Source organism: Eucalyptus grandis, chromosome 9, assembly GCF_016545825.1.
Source record: "Eucalyptus grandis isolate ANBG69807.140 chromosome 9, ASM1654582v1, whole genome shotgun sequence".
NCBI lineage: Eukaryota > Viridiplantae > Streptophyta > Magnoliopsida > Myrtales > Myrtaceae > Eucalyptus > Eucalyptus grandis.
In genome coordinates, this window is record NC_052620.1 from 25,230,366 (window position 1) to 25,246,217 (window position 15,852).

The 15,852-nt window shown below is 40.2% G+C and overlaps 1 long non-coding RNA gene across 1 annotated transcript; it reads left to right on the forward strand.

Moving 5' to 3' along the window:
* The first annotated feature begins 13,631 nt into the window (after positions 1–13,631).
* On the forward strand, positions 13,632–15,852 carry LOC120288218. Its single transcript, XR_005546543.1, has 2 exons — positions 13,632–14,293; positions 15,642–15,852. It is a non-coding gene; the product is annotated as an uncharacterized LOC120288218 (long non-coding RNA).

Genomic DNA, 15,852 nt, shown 5'->3' on the forward strand with positions numbered 1-15,852 from the left:
CGACCACGGGTCATTTGCGCTTAAAAATATCTGAAAGTTACCCGATAGTCTAGGTCACGCTAAAAACGCACCGAATGAAAATTAACCGCCAATTCGAGTTCGATTTCAAAAATTGACGTTTTGGCCATGTCACAATAAATTTTAGGAGCATCGACTCGCTCGGAAGATTTTCGGAGATTCGGGAAATTTTACGGAAATTGGGTTCGGATGTCGCGGAAATTTGGCAGAAGTTCAGATTGGCTAAACTAATGGGAAATTGGACTTTCAGACTGAACGGTTGTGTGTCGGGGATTTATAGAAAATCATTTGGGATTTTTCTACGTCGAAATTGGACCTCAATTTGGGAATTTATTGGAGAAATTGAAGTTCAAATGGTGAAATTCGTATGATTGGATGAGGCAGCAATTTTGGACTTTAAAATTTCTTATTGGTGAGTTGATAAGCTTGAAATTGATTTTGTGGTGGACTGGTGGGGCCAAAACGAGGAAAGAGTGTATGGTGGACTGGTGGGGCCAAAACATTAAATGTATTGGCTAAGATTTCTGATTTTTCTTGTCTCCTCTTAGCTGGCTTCTCACGCTCGGCAACCCTCCCATCCGCTCATTATTCCTGCTTTTGTTTTAATCTCTCTACCGTGCGAAGCAATCCCCATCCAATCTCTCTCCATCTCCGTTACTTCTCTTCCTCAACCGAAGCCCACACACTCCACTCACGCCAGCCACGAGATCTTCAATTTAAGGTGCTCCTCGCCACTTGCCCATCAACCAGCATCTCTCGGTCAACACCTGCAAGAACGAAGCCGTTGGTTGACCGCTTGAAGCCCACGACTCCACCGAGTTCCTTCACGTTGCCACCTGCCCGCTCCTCCTTCTGCTTCGGTCAACAAACGAAACCGCCGAAGCCCAAGTCCAACGTCTTCAGCCCGAGCATATCGTGGAGTCCACGAAGACAGCGTCCATGAGCAGCTCCCATCTTTAGTCTTCCCCTGTGGCGTGCCCTCAGCTCCACGCCAGCACGCCAGTCAACTCCAACGCCCACGGAAGACCACCGATTCAACCAAGTCTTCATCTGCGAAATCCTCCGAGCATCCTCACGCCGCCAGCAACATCCACCGAGCAACACCACCGAAGAGAAGCCGCACGTATCCACCGAATTCTGCCGTTTGTCCGTGCTTCCCTCCACGCGTCCGAGCCCCAACTCATTCGGTCCATCATCTCGCCGTGAAGCCTCGAGATCCACCGAGTTGCCAACCGTTGCCAGCGTCTTCGGTCTCCTCAGTCAGCGAATCCAGCTGCCTGAAGCCCAACAAATCCTGCAGTTTCAGTCTTCTTTTGTTCGTGGGCCAACCACAGCGAGCCCATTCCATTTTTCAGTGGCCCAACCTCAGCTCTTTGGAAGCCTGTGATCAAGCAGCCCACAAGCCCAGTTCAGTTCAATGACAACCCAGACCAGCAAGTTTTAGTTTCAGCTTTGGGCCCAGCCTATTTTCAGCCCAGTTGAAGTCTTCAAGCCCAGTTTTTGAAGCCCAATCGCAGCTAGACCCAAGTCCAAGAGCAAGCCCATTCCAGTGCAAGGACAAATCTCATTTGGGCTGAGATTTGTTGGGCTAAGTTTAAGCCCGGCCCAAGTTCGTCGACGCCGCCGAAAATTTCGATTTCGGCCGTCGTCGAGTTGTTGTCGCGGTGAACCGGTTTTCGCGATACACCGGTGAGTTTATACTCTAAACTCTGCTTAGTAGGTTAATGACGTTTAAGGGGTGTTTAGATTTATTTTATTAGGAATTAGGTGGTTAGTTAGATTAAATTAGAAATTGAATTATTTAATTGAGCATGTTAGGTGGTTAGCATGGTTTAGCTAAGGCCTAAATAAATTGTACTGTTTATCTAGAAGGGTTCGGGAATTTCTCCGAGTCCGTATTGGTTATTAATTTAATGATTTTGGCCTAGGTTATTATTTGTAGAATTTAAATTGATTTATTTAATTGATTTAAGTAATTATTTAATTATTAATTATTTTTCCGGAAATTAGGCCGAGATAGTCGGTGGCCTGGAATTTCGTCTTGATTGCACGGTGTGGTTAATTTCGCAATTGAGTGCTAAGTTATGCAAATTGAGTGCTGATTGGATTTTTGGTATTTAATTCCAAAATTGTGAATTTCCAATATTTATTCGAAAATCTCGGGTGTCGGGTTTTGATACCGAAAATGGTTTTTAGTACTATATGAAATAGTGGGATTTCAAAAAGGAGGAATATCAATTTTTCGGATCAAGTTGACCGTGTACCCACACACGAGTAATTTCATGTGAATTTCTAATACGAAGAAAAGGCCGGGCTCACTATTTTAATTGAAGCATTTGAGTGCAATGCACGGTGTCCCGGCCATATTTGAGTGACCGTGTGATGGTTATGAGAAATCGTCCTGCCGTTGAGTGGACGTTATCCCTATGTGGGATACCCCGGACAACGGGAAACCGGTCGCAGTTGATTCTGGACCCTATGCTCCTTCGGAAAAGCCGTCTAATAAAGAGACGTGCCGTGCTCAATGGGGTGAGACGAAGCCTGGCAATGCCAGAAGACCGCCGAACTGAGAGTAGGCCGTGCTATATGCCGAGATCAAAACTAGGAACGCATGATTAATTAAGTGTGGCGTTTCAATTATTGGAGCTTATTTGTTGCTCATGCTCTCAGGTTGTCTTTGAGATAAATTGTACTGACCTGCAGGGTGGGTCTGAGACGAGGTAAGTCTCTTTGATTGTGTGATTGCGTGCTTAGGACTCTTCTTGGCGTATTTCCCTCCTAATTGGGGTTTAGAGCTTAGACTCGCGAGATGATATCTCACCCCGTTGTGGGACAACATTTTCGGGTCGTTGAGTGGAGGACACAGGCGAGAGGAGGTGATCGGAAGCATAGATCAATTAGGACCGCTTCTTTTGGAGGGCCGAGTCTTTTGTAGTCTTTGGCCATGACACTGTGTTCATGACTCGGTGTATATATAAAAGCATGTTTGTGTATGAATCTATTATACTGCTTTTCTATCCCGAGATGATTACTGTCAGGGGATTTCTTTTCGCTTCCGCATGTGCAATAAAATAAAAAGGGTCGGCGACTCATCTTGGGAAGTCGCAAATTATTATCGACCAGATAGGGATGAGCACGTGCTCGGGGTCCGGGGCGTGACACATTTTTCTTTTTTGAGTGACGGTTATCCACATGTTATATATAATGCAATCCCATATTTTTTAGGGATGGTTTTTTAAATTAAAATTTATCCTTAGGCATTTCCCCAATTTTCTCCTGAGTGACAGTTATCCACTAATTTCCACGTTCATACCCTTTCGAAACAACTGCTTTTTGGTAACTACATTGATGGGAAGTGGTTTGTAAAAGACCAACATTCATTATGTGGGGTAATTACAAAGTCTAACGACAACCTTCTCATTCGGAAATACACCATCAGTACATAAAGGGATTGGGTTAGTAGAGTATGCCCGTAATTCCGTCAAATCTCCATGAATTTCCGATGAACACAAATTCAAACAATGGCTGGAGGTCACTTTTATTTATGATCGTATTTTTCTGCATATGATTTTAATCAATGTTTGAATTTTGTTCTTCAATGCGTGATTAGAATCGTTAGTTTATGTGATTATTTGTATTGTTGAAGCAAGCACCGCCTGTCTCTCCCTCTCTTCGTTGTTCTAGATTTATCTAGGACCAATATCTAAATAGGTAGCTTTTGCTTGTAAAGTTCAAAGTCTCTTTTGTGTTAGGTGAGATAAGTAGCTAAGAACCACCTTTCAAAGAAGGGGTATAAATTATAATTGAGGAATAGGCCAGCTCATGTAGGGCACTCCCCTCGTCGGTGGAAGTCTCCCTTAGGGATGCTCTCCTTGCCAACTTGAGCAGAGAAGAGAAAGGAGTGTGGCGTGTAGAGTGTGTGCTTTGTGCGTATGCGCCCGCCGTCGGGGTCTTTCTTATAGTGTTGGGAGTGCGGCGAGCGGCAAGTATGCCGCGAGAGCAGTCTTTAAGCTTTAACTTAATGCGCAATGTTGCTCTTGAATTTTTAAATTATTCAATGTGGTCCATGAACTTTTAATTTATTTTCAATTTAGTCACTAAACTACATGAAAATGTTTAGTGTTGTCCCTTAACTTGAATAAATGAAAGGAAAATATTGAACATTTTCAAATAATTCAAAACTAAATTAAACATATAGCAAAAGTTTAGGGATCATACTAAATAAATTAAAAGTTCAGGAACCGCATTGTACATTAGACTAAAGTTAAGATATCACAATAAACATACTAAAAGTTCAAGGACCATAAACATCATTAGGCCAAAGTTCATAAATTACATATGTCATCATCCGAAACTTATTATACTTGAAAACTCAATAGCTCACTTTTTCACTAGATGTATTAAGGATTAAATGGGCCCTTTTATTCACCCAGGGGCCAAGACATTGCTCTTCCGAATGCTATTTTCATTTTTGAAATTTAAGGAAAAAGTTATTTAATTTCGAACAATTTTAAATATTTGAAGTGGTGGATTCTAAATTCTAAGAGCAAGAATATGTTTGAGATTGTTCCCAAACCATCCTAATAATATTCTGTCTTAAAAATCTCCTTTGAGCGTATAAAGAAGGGTACTCTGCAGAGAAGTCAGGGTGGTCCCCTGGTTCTCCTGTTTTTATTCCCGGAAACGAAAATTCGCATCGTCCTTGTCTTTTATGGTCGTCGTCACCGAGTCAATTCATGGCCACATGCAGTTACGATCGTGCCGGCAAACAATTACTGATCGACAACGATGGCCACGGTGCATCACCTGGAGTGGCCGAGGAGTAGTCCCCTGTTTTCTTATTCTCCCCATGAGCTTGGATAGAAACTAAAGTTTCCAATCGCTCTTGCCCACGTGCGTTTTGTGTACTCGACTGCTTTGATAGTCGAAACGTCACCATTGTCCTCCTCACACCAGCAGCTCTTCATCGTCCTTCATCCAGAGCGAAGAAGTCCGGTCCGTCCTCAGCTACTCCTATTGAAACCTGTGCACTGTGCAGTGCCGACGTATGGATTATGTGAATTGCTTAAACAATCCCAACCAACCCTGCTCATGGTGGAAAAATAGATAAGCACTATTTATACAAAAAAGAATGGTCATCTTGATTCATTAGAAATTGGACAGATAAGCAAATTTTGTAGAGCACTCCCCTTGTGCTTCGTTGGTGGAAGTCTCCCTATAAATAGGGATGCTCTCCTTGCCAACTTGAGCAGAGCAGAAAAAGAAAAGAGTGGGGTGTGTACCAAGTGTCGTGTGGAATAAAGAAAGAGGTGGAGAGTGTGTTTGTATGACCGTGTTTTGTAATATATGGGTCAGCTCAGCCCATTTTCTTTTCTCCATCAAATTTGTGCGTGAGCGTGAGAAGCGGCAGACCGAACCAGAAGAGAGGAAAAGGAGATGAGAGTGCGTTCGTCCATGAAGAGAAGCAAAAGGGGGAAGAAGAGAGAAGGAAAATTTTCATGGGCAGCTGATCTGAACACCTCGACTAGCTGAACCAACTATAAACCGCAATGCCTGGTAAGTATTCAAGCCGATATTTCATATAATCGAGGTAATTTTGGAACTTAGGGCACAAATTTAAAGTTATATAGATTTTTAACTACGATATTTGATTAAGGAGTTTTTGGAGCTACGATTTTTGTGGAAATAGTAATATAGTGCGTTGTGGAGCAATAGGTTTGACGAAACTCAATTTCAAAATATGGTTTGTTTGGAACGAAATTCCAAAATTTTGCACATGGGTTACGCGTAACAGCAAAAGACAAACACACGCCATAAATGAGTTTCTTCATGATTTAACGTGATTTAGTCGAGTCATTAATTAAACTTGTGTAATACTCGATTTTTAATATTATTTTTCTAATTGATAGGAATGTGAGTGCGGCGGACTGAGTAACCACTAAAGGTTGGTTTTCAGCTTTTTTTTTCAAGTGAATGATACTTTTTTTGGGTTTTATACTCATGTTTTGAAAAACATTATGGATTAAGGATGCTATGAGTTAATAAATAGCATGCATACAACAAGATCGAGCTTTTACTTAGGGGTGTCAAAAACCGAACTATTGACACCTAAATTTTTGGGGTTGGTTTTTTGCTAAATTAAAAATATATATATATAAACATGGCATATAGTTTATAAACATTTTATTTTTTATTTTAGATTGTTGGTGAAGGAAGATTTTTTACATATTCCATTAAGATTTTTCACATATATTATCTGGCGCAAAAAAGGAATTTTTGGATAGAATATGTAAAAAATAAAAAGGAAATATTGCGTGAGGTGAGTATATTTCAACAATATATTTAGGGGTATCATGCTCGAACAAAAAGGAAACCCATATACTGCAAAGATACGTTTTTTAGACCTATATAATACCTCGCGTACAATTTGTTTTGGGGGGTTCCTCTTTCCGTTGGGTAAGAAAAGTACACAAAGAGCAAAAAGGTCAAAGAGGGAGTGAGGTGAAAAAATAAATAAATAAATAAATAAAAACCCCCCACGCGACTGTTCATCTTCATCGCCGGGGGGGGGGGGAAGTCTCTGCCGGCGCCGTCGCCGGCTGCTGAGCCACCGGCCACCCAGAGTCGCAACGCCGCTCGCCGCCCGCAGATCTGAACAGCAGCCGGCCCAGATCCGACGCCGCCTCCGCCGTCGATCTTGCAGCTCGCGAAGCCCCTCGCCGTTCCTCGACGATCTGCTGTCGTCGCCGTCCAGCAGCCCGTGACCCAGCGCCTGACTCCGCCTGCGCCGGCCAACGCCACCTGTCCCGTTCGTCCACGAACGCCTCAGCAGATTGCCCACCGGAGACCACATCACCCCTGCTCGCCCCCCTACCGCCGCAACGCCTCTGTCACCGTTGCTCCGCCCTCCGCCGCAGCTGCTACCCGAGCGACTCCTGTAGCAGATCTCCCTCCGTCGTCGCGACCCGGTCCCGCCTCGCCCGAGATCCGCGACCCGCAGTTCTCGCGCCTGCATCCAGTAGCCAGGCCCGCGATCCTCCTCTGCTCCGACGTCTAGTAGGCCCGATTCGCTGCTCCTGCTCCGCTCGCGAAGTCGCCGTCGTTGCCGAGCCCAGATCCAGACGCCGGAGCTCCTCGCCGCACAGCCCCCTCTGCCCGCGAAGACCCAACGCCGCGACCCACTTGCTCCGCCAGCAGCCGCGCCCTCGCCGGAGTTCCTCGCCGGCGTTTTCCCCTCGCCGGAGTCCGTCGCCGGCAATCCCCCTCGCTGGAGCCCCAAACCGGCAGCCAATTTTTTTTTTTTTTTTTTTAAAAGAAAAGGAAAAAATCAAATTAGGTATCTTTGCTTTATTTTATTAGGCAGGTTTATTTTATCTTTTTTTTTATATATATATTTTGGTTTCTTTGTTTGAAATATTTCTCTATGCATAATTGGAAATCTTAATATATCACCCGATTAAATAACCGTACGCTTTTAGATGGAATTTTAATTAAGTTTTAGATGGAATAATTAATTAAGTGGGAATAAAATTGATATTTTGATCTCTAAGGTTTAAGATCAATTTATCGATTTTACTAGTGAAATATTATCCCTTGATCTGAACGATGTGTGATATTTTTTGGATAATTTTGAATGGACTTGATTGCTTTATTTATCTTGAAATATGCCTGAGTTAGAATATTGTATGTTTTAGGATTATTTGCATATTTAGGCTAAGCATTCTATTTATCATGAATTTTTGAAAATAAAAGAAAAAAATCAAAATTCAAATCAATCAATTTAGGTTGGTAGTTTTAATTTGGATTGCATTTAATTTCGAAAATTAATAAAAAAAAATCATCATGCATATGTTATATAGAATTAGGACATATTTAGCACGGCATTGCATATTATGGTTAAATTGCACTTAGTTTAATTTTGGATAATATTTTTCTTAATTTATTATAAGTTTATGTATTTTTTTTTTTTTTTTATAGATATATTGCACTTTAGGATTATTTAGTTTAAGATAATGTTTTAGTTTAAATTAGGATCGGGCTCAACCTAATTCCTAATATAAATTAAATAGGATCTTAATCTAATTAGGTAATTTTCACATTTCACCAAATTTCGAATTTCATGAAAAATACAAAAAAAAAAAAAATGTCATAGGTTAAATTAGTTTTATTATTTAGGATGAAATGCATTCTTTTGAGAAAAAGAAAAAATGTCATATGCACGTCATTAGGGTTAGATTCATTGATATGCATGTCATTTAGTATTTTTGCTAGGCCCATTTAATTAGAAATTACATGTCATTGGAATTAGGTCATTTAGTTAATATTACATTGCATATTGCATAATTTTTATTAATTAAGTGAAAAAAAAGAAATTGCGTACTAATTAGAAATTATATCTAGGATTATTGATGTGGATTTTAATTTTTGCAATTTATTTATTATTTATTTGGGTGTTAAATTGGTGGATTGTGCTTTTGATCACCTCACATGTTAAAGAAATAGATTTAAAATCAATCCAAACTACTTGCTAAACATTTTTCAAAATAAAAAGAATGGTATCGAAAGGGCGTTAGAGAAATCTAGCATAATCAAGTCCTCGAACTCATAAATCTCTAGTTCATAAGAGTAAAGTAAATCTCCTATTACTTTACTTGGATTTCTAATCGACCCACCAAAAATAAATTCCCCGAATTCATAAATCTCTAGTTCATAGGAGTAAAGTAAATCTCCTATTACTTTACTTAGGTTTCTAATTAACCCACCAAAAATAAATTAGTAGCGACTCCTAATTGAAGATCAATTGCATGTTAAGAACTCGTACTTAAGTCGCGAATTGATATAGGTTTGGGAGAGCCCGAGTTTAATCTATGCTTAACAATCCATTAGCCAAACCCTAGGTGGTTCACTCTGAAAATTTGGTCGCAACACGAACCGAAAAGTTCGGTTTTTTCAATTTGGTTCTCATTCTATTAAGATAATATTGAAAATCAAAACTTTTTAATCAATTCGATTAACCAAACCAAACCGATAAAATCTAAAATTTTAATCCACTCTTTTCTTAATGTTTTTAATTTATTTTTTATTTTTAAAATTTCTTTCTCTTTATTTCCTCTAGTCGGTTGTTCAACCTCCGACGACGGGCCAAAGGCCATGACCGGCAAGGGTTGGCCTCATCAACCTTAGGCAAAGTGGCCCTCACTGGGATTTGGCAAGGGGCAACCTTGCTAGCCTCAAGCAAGGCTCGCCCTAGCCAAGTCTGGTGTGGTTGAACCTTGCCAAAGGCCAATGAGGGTCGGCCTCGCGGGCCTTAGGTGGGGTCACCCTCATCGGGATCTAGCAAGGAGGGACCTCGCCCGAGGCCGGCGAGGTCGACCCTGAGGTCGGCGAGGTCGACCCTTTGTCGATCGTGGCCTCGGCTAGTCGCCGAGGCCGGGCAACCGCCAAAGGACAAAAAGAAAAAAAGAGAAGAAAAAAAAAGAAATTTAAAATATAAAAACAAAAACAAAAGTAAAAAACTGAATGGAGCCAAATCGAATCGGATTTCGGTTTGGTTCAGCAAATTTTCTTATTGGTTAGATTCGATTCAGTTTTCCGAAAAAACCAAACCGAACCAAACCACTTACACCCCTAACTTTTATAGCCATTTTATTGTTTGAAAAGGGAAGTCATATTTTGACTTCAACTTGAATGATTGCTTATAAATGGTTTGTAAAACCTTTTATAAAGGTTTCTTAAAAAAAATTATGATTAATATGGTTTGAAAATGTGCTTTGATATCTATATATCGAATACTTGAATTGTGAATTAGTTTATGAAATGGATTTTGAATTGGTTTGGGAAATTCATTTTGATATATGAAATGATTGGATTTGCTTTTGGATAACTGGAGATTGAATTGATGGTGTATGCTCAGTGTCTCTATGACTATTGAAGGGTGTGTGGGTATGTGCATATTAATCTAGGATATCCTTGCAAACCGAGCCATCAACTAATAATAAGTGGAGACCTAACCAAGAGAGGGAATTTTTGTCACCTTCTCATTAGGCAATGTGCCGTGACCATGGTTCAATGGATGGACCATCGCCGTATGGTTTCATATGAGATGGATCAATGGGATAAACTATTGATATGTGGCATGAGATTAATCAATAGAATGGATCATTAACATGTATTTTTTTATGAGATTGATCAATGGGCTGGACTATTGGTGTTTGCTTGTTATTATCTTGAATATTTCTACTTTGAACATATTATGTTAAAGTAAGAAATATTGTATTTTGGTCTTGAAGGTTTGTTAAATCTCTAGATTTGGCGAAAATGAGTTATATTTGTATTTTAAATATGCATAGTGATTACTTGATTCGGCGAAAATGAGTTATATTTGTATTTTAAATATGCATAGTGATTACTTGATTCGCTTGAAAAAACATTTACTCATTAGGCCATGGTAGCTCATTAATTTCTTATTATCATATTTTTCAGGTGCCTCAGTTAGTGGCTGATAGAACAAGGGCATTATTGAGGGAATTATTCGAAGTCGGATATTTGGGGTATACTTTGAGGCTGCGTCTTTTGGAGAAAATATGGCCGTGTCACTCCTTCATCCCTATAGGATTTGGGGCGTGACATATTTAGTGTCTCTTGCTTGTAATATCAAGAATGTTATTGTGAGTTAGTTTCCACTTGATCTTCTACAAGTAATATCGGAGTGACGCCACACAACTCAACATATAATTGATGCTTGTGCTTTAGCATCAGCTCAATTGGCTTGTAGCTAGTCATCCCCAAAGAGTTCTTGACGAAACGAAGTTTAACTTACCCATAAAAGAGAAAATTGATAACTTCATCTCTTATCTCTAACAAAGAAAAATTCTTTTATTGTTTATCAACTTTTGTTTACCTATCTTACCAACTCATATAAAAAAATTAGCAATCTTTTTTATTTATGTGGTTTAGAGAAATCTTCTTCAATTAAATTATCAACTAATTTTGCGTTACAAACTTCTATGCAACTAGTTAACCAAGTATCATATGTTCTTTCTTAATTTACTTACTTTTCTCCTTAGTTTGTCACTTTTATATGAACTTCTTGGAAATAATATATATATAGAAATTATCAATCAAGTAATTATCAGCTTTTCTCTCATCAAGTTCTCAACTAATCAACTCTTATTTGAGTTAGACATCAACATTTATTTTTTTCCCATTAAATTACCCTTATATCGAAAATGCACAATCTAGAGAGGTTGGAACAATTTCGGCCTATCAGCCTTTGTAATTTTGCTTATAAAATCATCTCAAAGATCTTGGCAAATAGATTAAAATAGTGGCTACCTAACTTGATAGCAACGGAGCAAAGTGTTTTTGTAAGCGGGAGACAAATACAATATAACATACTAATAGTGCAGGAAGTGCTTCATTAGCTACGTATCCAAAAACAAAACAAAAAAAAACAAAAAAGAAATTTCATGCAATCTGAAGGTAGATATGAAGAAATCATATGATCGTGTGGAATGGGATTTTCTCAAAGCAAGCATGCTCAAAATGGGTTTCTGTAATACTTGGGTCTCCTGGGTCATGGAATGTGTCTCTGCGGTATCATTCAATATTAAAATAAACGGGGAACCTTTAGCCTCTTTTAAGCCTACTCACAGTATAAGACAAGGCGACCCCATATCTCCATACCTATTTATTATTGTGGCAAATGTTCTATCTATGATGTTGAAAAGAGAAATGGAAAATGGCAGTATTAAGGGAATTACACTGAACAGATTTTGTCCATCATTATCTCATCAACTGTTTGCGAATGATTCTTATTCTTGGAAGGAAAAATGGTCGAATGTCAAAATGTAACTATAATCCTAAACCAATAATGCTTTGTGTCTAGACAAGCTATAAATTTGAACAAGTCAGGCACGCTCTTTAGTAAAGATTGTCCAAGAGAACTGAGGAGTAACTTGACTAAATAAATGAGAGTACCAACTCTGGGAAAGTTAGGGAAATATCTCGGAATACCTTCTGATTGGGGTGGATCTAAAAAGTAAATGTTCGACTCGATTCTTGCAAGAATCAACATGAAACTGGAGGGCTGGAAAGAGAACTTTTTATCAAAGGCAAGGAAAGAATTCTTCTTAAAATTGTGGTGCAAGTTCTATAGCAATATGCTATGTCCATTTTAAAATCCCCCTATCTATTTGCCGAGCCATTGAAAGAAAAATAGTAGCTTTTTGGTGGAAAAATAATGAGAACTGGGCAGGTTTCCATCGGAGAAACTAGGGCACTCTTAAATCAAGAAAGAATGAAGGTGGGCTAGGCTTTTGAGATTTAATCAAATTCAATGAGGCATTATTGGGTTGGCAAGCATGGAGGCTAATTTAGAATCTGAATTCTCTTTGGAGTCAAATTTTCAAAGGACTATACTTTCCGCACATAGATGCATTATATGCAGAGAAAGGCTTAAGACCATCTTGGGGTTGGCAAAGTCTAATCTTGGGGAAAAAACGCTATAAATCATTCATCCCAGTGGGTGGTTGGGAATGGAGAAAAAATCAGCATTAGGAATGATCAGTGGTTACCGAGAGGTTTATTTGGAGGACTTACGAATAGAGATGATCCATTATGACTTTCGGAACTTATAAATAGAGACTTTGCTACCTAGAAGGAAAACAGTGTGACATCCTGAAATCTAGGTTCTGCTTTCGATCGAAATAGTTGGGCATTTCATCGACGCATTTATAGTTCTTTTCCCTGAACCGATCACTCATGGGATAACTAGTTTATCGGGTGAAGCCGTTAAGGAATTTTAACGCATTAGACTTGAGAATTCGATCGAAACGACGCTCGACCGTGCAAATCTACAAGAGATCATTACGACACAGTGAGATCGATTAGAAATCGGATATAGGTTGACTCGACAAAGGTATGTGATTAAGTGTGGGTGATTCCACCTAATTGCACAATTCTTGTCGATCGGTACTAGACCGATTATTCTGTCGTTTCGATACCCCGTGTCCGTATTTGAAATCTTGAGATTTCTACGACAATTGAGAGTCGCCAATGTATCGAAGATGTACATTGTGGCTTGAGAATAATCAACCACGGGTCAAATGCAAGAAAATTTCCTAAAAGCTACCCGGTAGATTAGGACGCACTAAATTCGCGTCGAATTGAAATTAACCGTGAAATCGAACCCGAATTCAAAAATTGAGAATTCTGTCAAGTCACAATTCATTTTAGGAACGTCGACTCATCTTCGGAAGATTTTTTCTACAACCGAGATTTTTGGCGGAAAACTAAAGTAATGCCGTTTTTGTTCGAGATTGTCAAAGGGCCGTTTTTGATCTAATCTTTGGAAAGCAAGTTGGATCATTTGATGGGGAAAAGTCGTAAGAAGGTTGAGGACACATGGGTTAATTTAATTGAGCTTCAATTGGATGGAATTGATTGAGAATTGATTGAATTAAGTGTACGAGATTTTATGCGCGCCGAAAAAAAGAAATGGGCCCATTGAATTTAAGATTGTGAGAAATGGAGATAGTGGAACACATGGTGGTTTTTGGAAGATTAAATAAAGATGAAAAAAAAAGGAATGCCCCCCTTTTCCTTCTCTCTCTCCTCCCTCTTTCTTCCCCGTCGCCCCCTTCCTTCCCCTCTCTTCTTGCTCGACGGAACCGAGCAAACCAGCGAAGCTGGAGGAGTCGCCGCCCCTCGCCGCCGTTCGCCGCTGCGTGCCGTCGGAGCAGCCGCGCCCTGGCCGCTCGCCCTCCGTCTCCCCCTTTCCTCTCCCATCGCGGTCTCTCTCCTCCACCTCTGGTTCTTGCTCGAAGACCCAGCGGATCTGAGGACGCCGGAGCAGCCAGCTAGCTGCTGGACCGCCGCCTCACGCCTCCGCCCTCCACCGTTCGCTGCCGAGCTGCACGCCGTTGCCTCGGCGCTGCCCCGCTCGTCTCGGCCTCCCTCTCGCCCAGCTCTCAGTTTCAGCGAGCTGTCCAGCTCGTCCCAGCTGCTGTGGACCACCGCCGGAGCTCCTACCGCCACCGCCTAGGTCTGGTTCGGCCTCCTCCGTCCATCTAAGCCCTTGCATGTCTCAACCGAGCTTGGATCAGCCTCTTTCTCGGCCTCAACCAGCAGCGAACGGGGAGGAGAAAAATGGGTATGGCAGCGGCTTCGTGGCCCGTTTTGGCCGGCTTCCCGACCCCGGAAGCTAGGCCCGCTTTGGAGTGAATCGATCCCCTCGGCGTCCCCGTCGATTTGAGCTGCTCGGATCGCTAATCGGGTGAGTTTAACTCACTAATCCCCGCTTAGTAGATTAATCACGTTTAAGGGGTGTTTAGATTAAACTAAGTAGGTTTAGGTGGTTAGATTAGTTTATTTAAATGTTAAGTGGATTAAGGGATGTGATTAGTTTAGTGGACAATTAATTAAAGTTAAGAAAATTTTTGGATTAAAGTAATCTTGTTTAAGCCTTAATTAATTATTTTAAATTAAATAATTAATTCGAAATTGTACTATAATAATAATATAATATAATATTATTATATTTACTTTTCGGAATAAATTTAATTATTTATTATTTTCCGGAAATTTTGATCGGGATTGTCGGTGACCGGAATTTTATGCGATGATCGTGGTGAAGTCCGTTTGTTTAATTGAGCTCCGATTTGAGCTAAATTGAATTTATTGTAATTAATTATTAAATTTCGAAATTAATTAATAATTAATTAAAATTCGGAAATTAAGATTTAGAAGGCCGACGACCGAAATTCCGTGCTGATTATCTTAGTGCAGTCCGTTTATTTATTTGAGCGTTAATTTGTGCTGAATCGAATTAATTGTGAATTTAGGATTTATTCTTAAATTATCTGATTTTGGTTTAGTGATGGAGAAATAACCGGGCGTCGGTTTACAACGCCAAAAAGATGTAATGGGCTAATGAAATCGGTGGGATATCTTTAAGTAAAATTATTATATTTTGGCTAAGGCCAACCGTGTACCCACACACGGCTATTTATCGTGAATGATAAAAATGATGAATTGACTATATGGTTGGAGTGGTATATTATATCGGCCTTCGGGCGATATGTCGTCGCCATTTGGGTGAGCGATATACCGGTATACTATATTGACCTACGGGTGATATGTCAACTTTGGGTGAGCAGTATACCTTATTATCAGCTTTGGGCGAGCATATATAGTATACTAAATTGGCCTGGGGGCCCTAATTTATCAGCTTTGGGCGAGCATATACATAGTATACTATATCTATCAGCTTTGGGCGAGCTATGCTATCTATTATCAGCTTTGGGTGAGCAGTTATAGACTATGGTCGGACTTTATAGATAGTATTGAATGTACCGGCCAGGGAAAGGTCGTGGTGACATGTAATCGATTAAGTCGATTGATCGCTGAGTCGATCTGATTGGTGGAATGTAATTGTTTGCTTTGTAGTTATCGATATTATTAGTTGAACTAAAGTGCAGGAAAGGAACTGATGCCAAGGTAAGCCCTTTGACTGTGTTGTGCTTAGGCAGCCCCTTATGGCGTATTGGCTTCCTAATTGGGTCTTAGTGGGGTAGAACTCGCTGAGACATAATCTCATCCCAGTTTGGGGAAAAATATTTCAGGTTCCTAGATGACGATCGTGGAGGACCGGAAGTCCTGAAGTTCGGAAGGTGGAGGCTGAAGAATCGGCAAATGGGTCTGACTAGTGGATGTTAAGACAGTCCCCTTTTTGATAAGCCGTTAATTTTGTAAACAGCCTAAGTTTGTAATTAACCAGTTTGCTTATAAAGACTCGTCTTGGGTTGAAAAATATGATCCTACTCTTCTATCCCA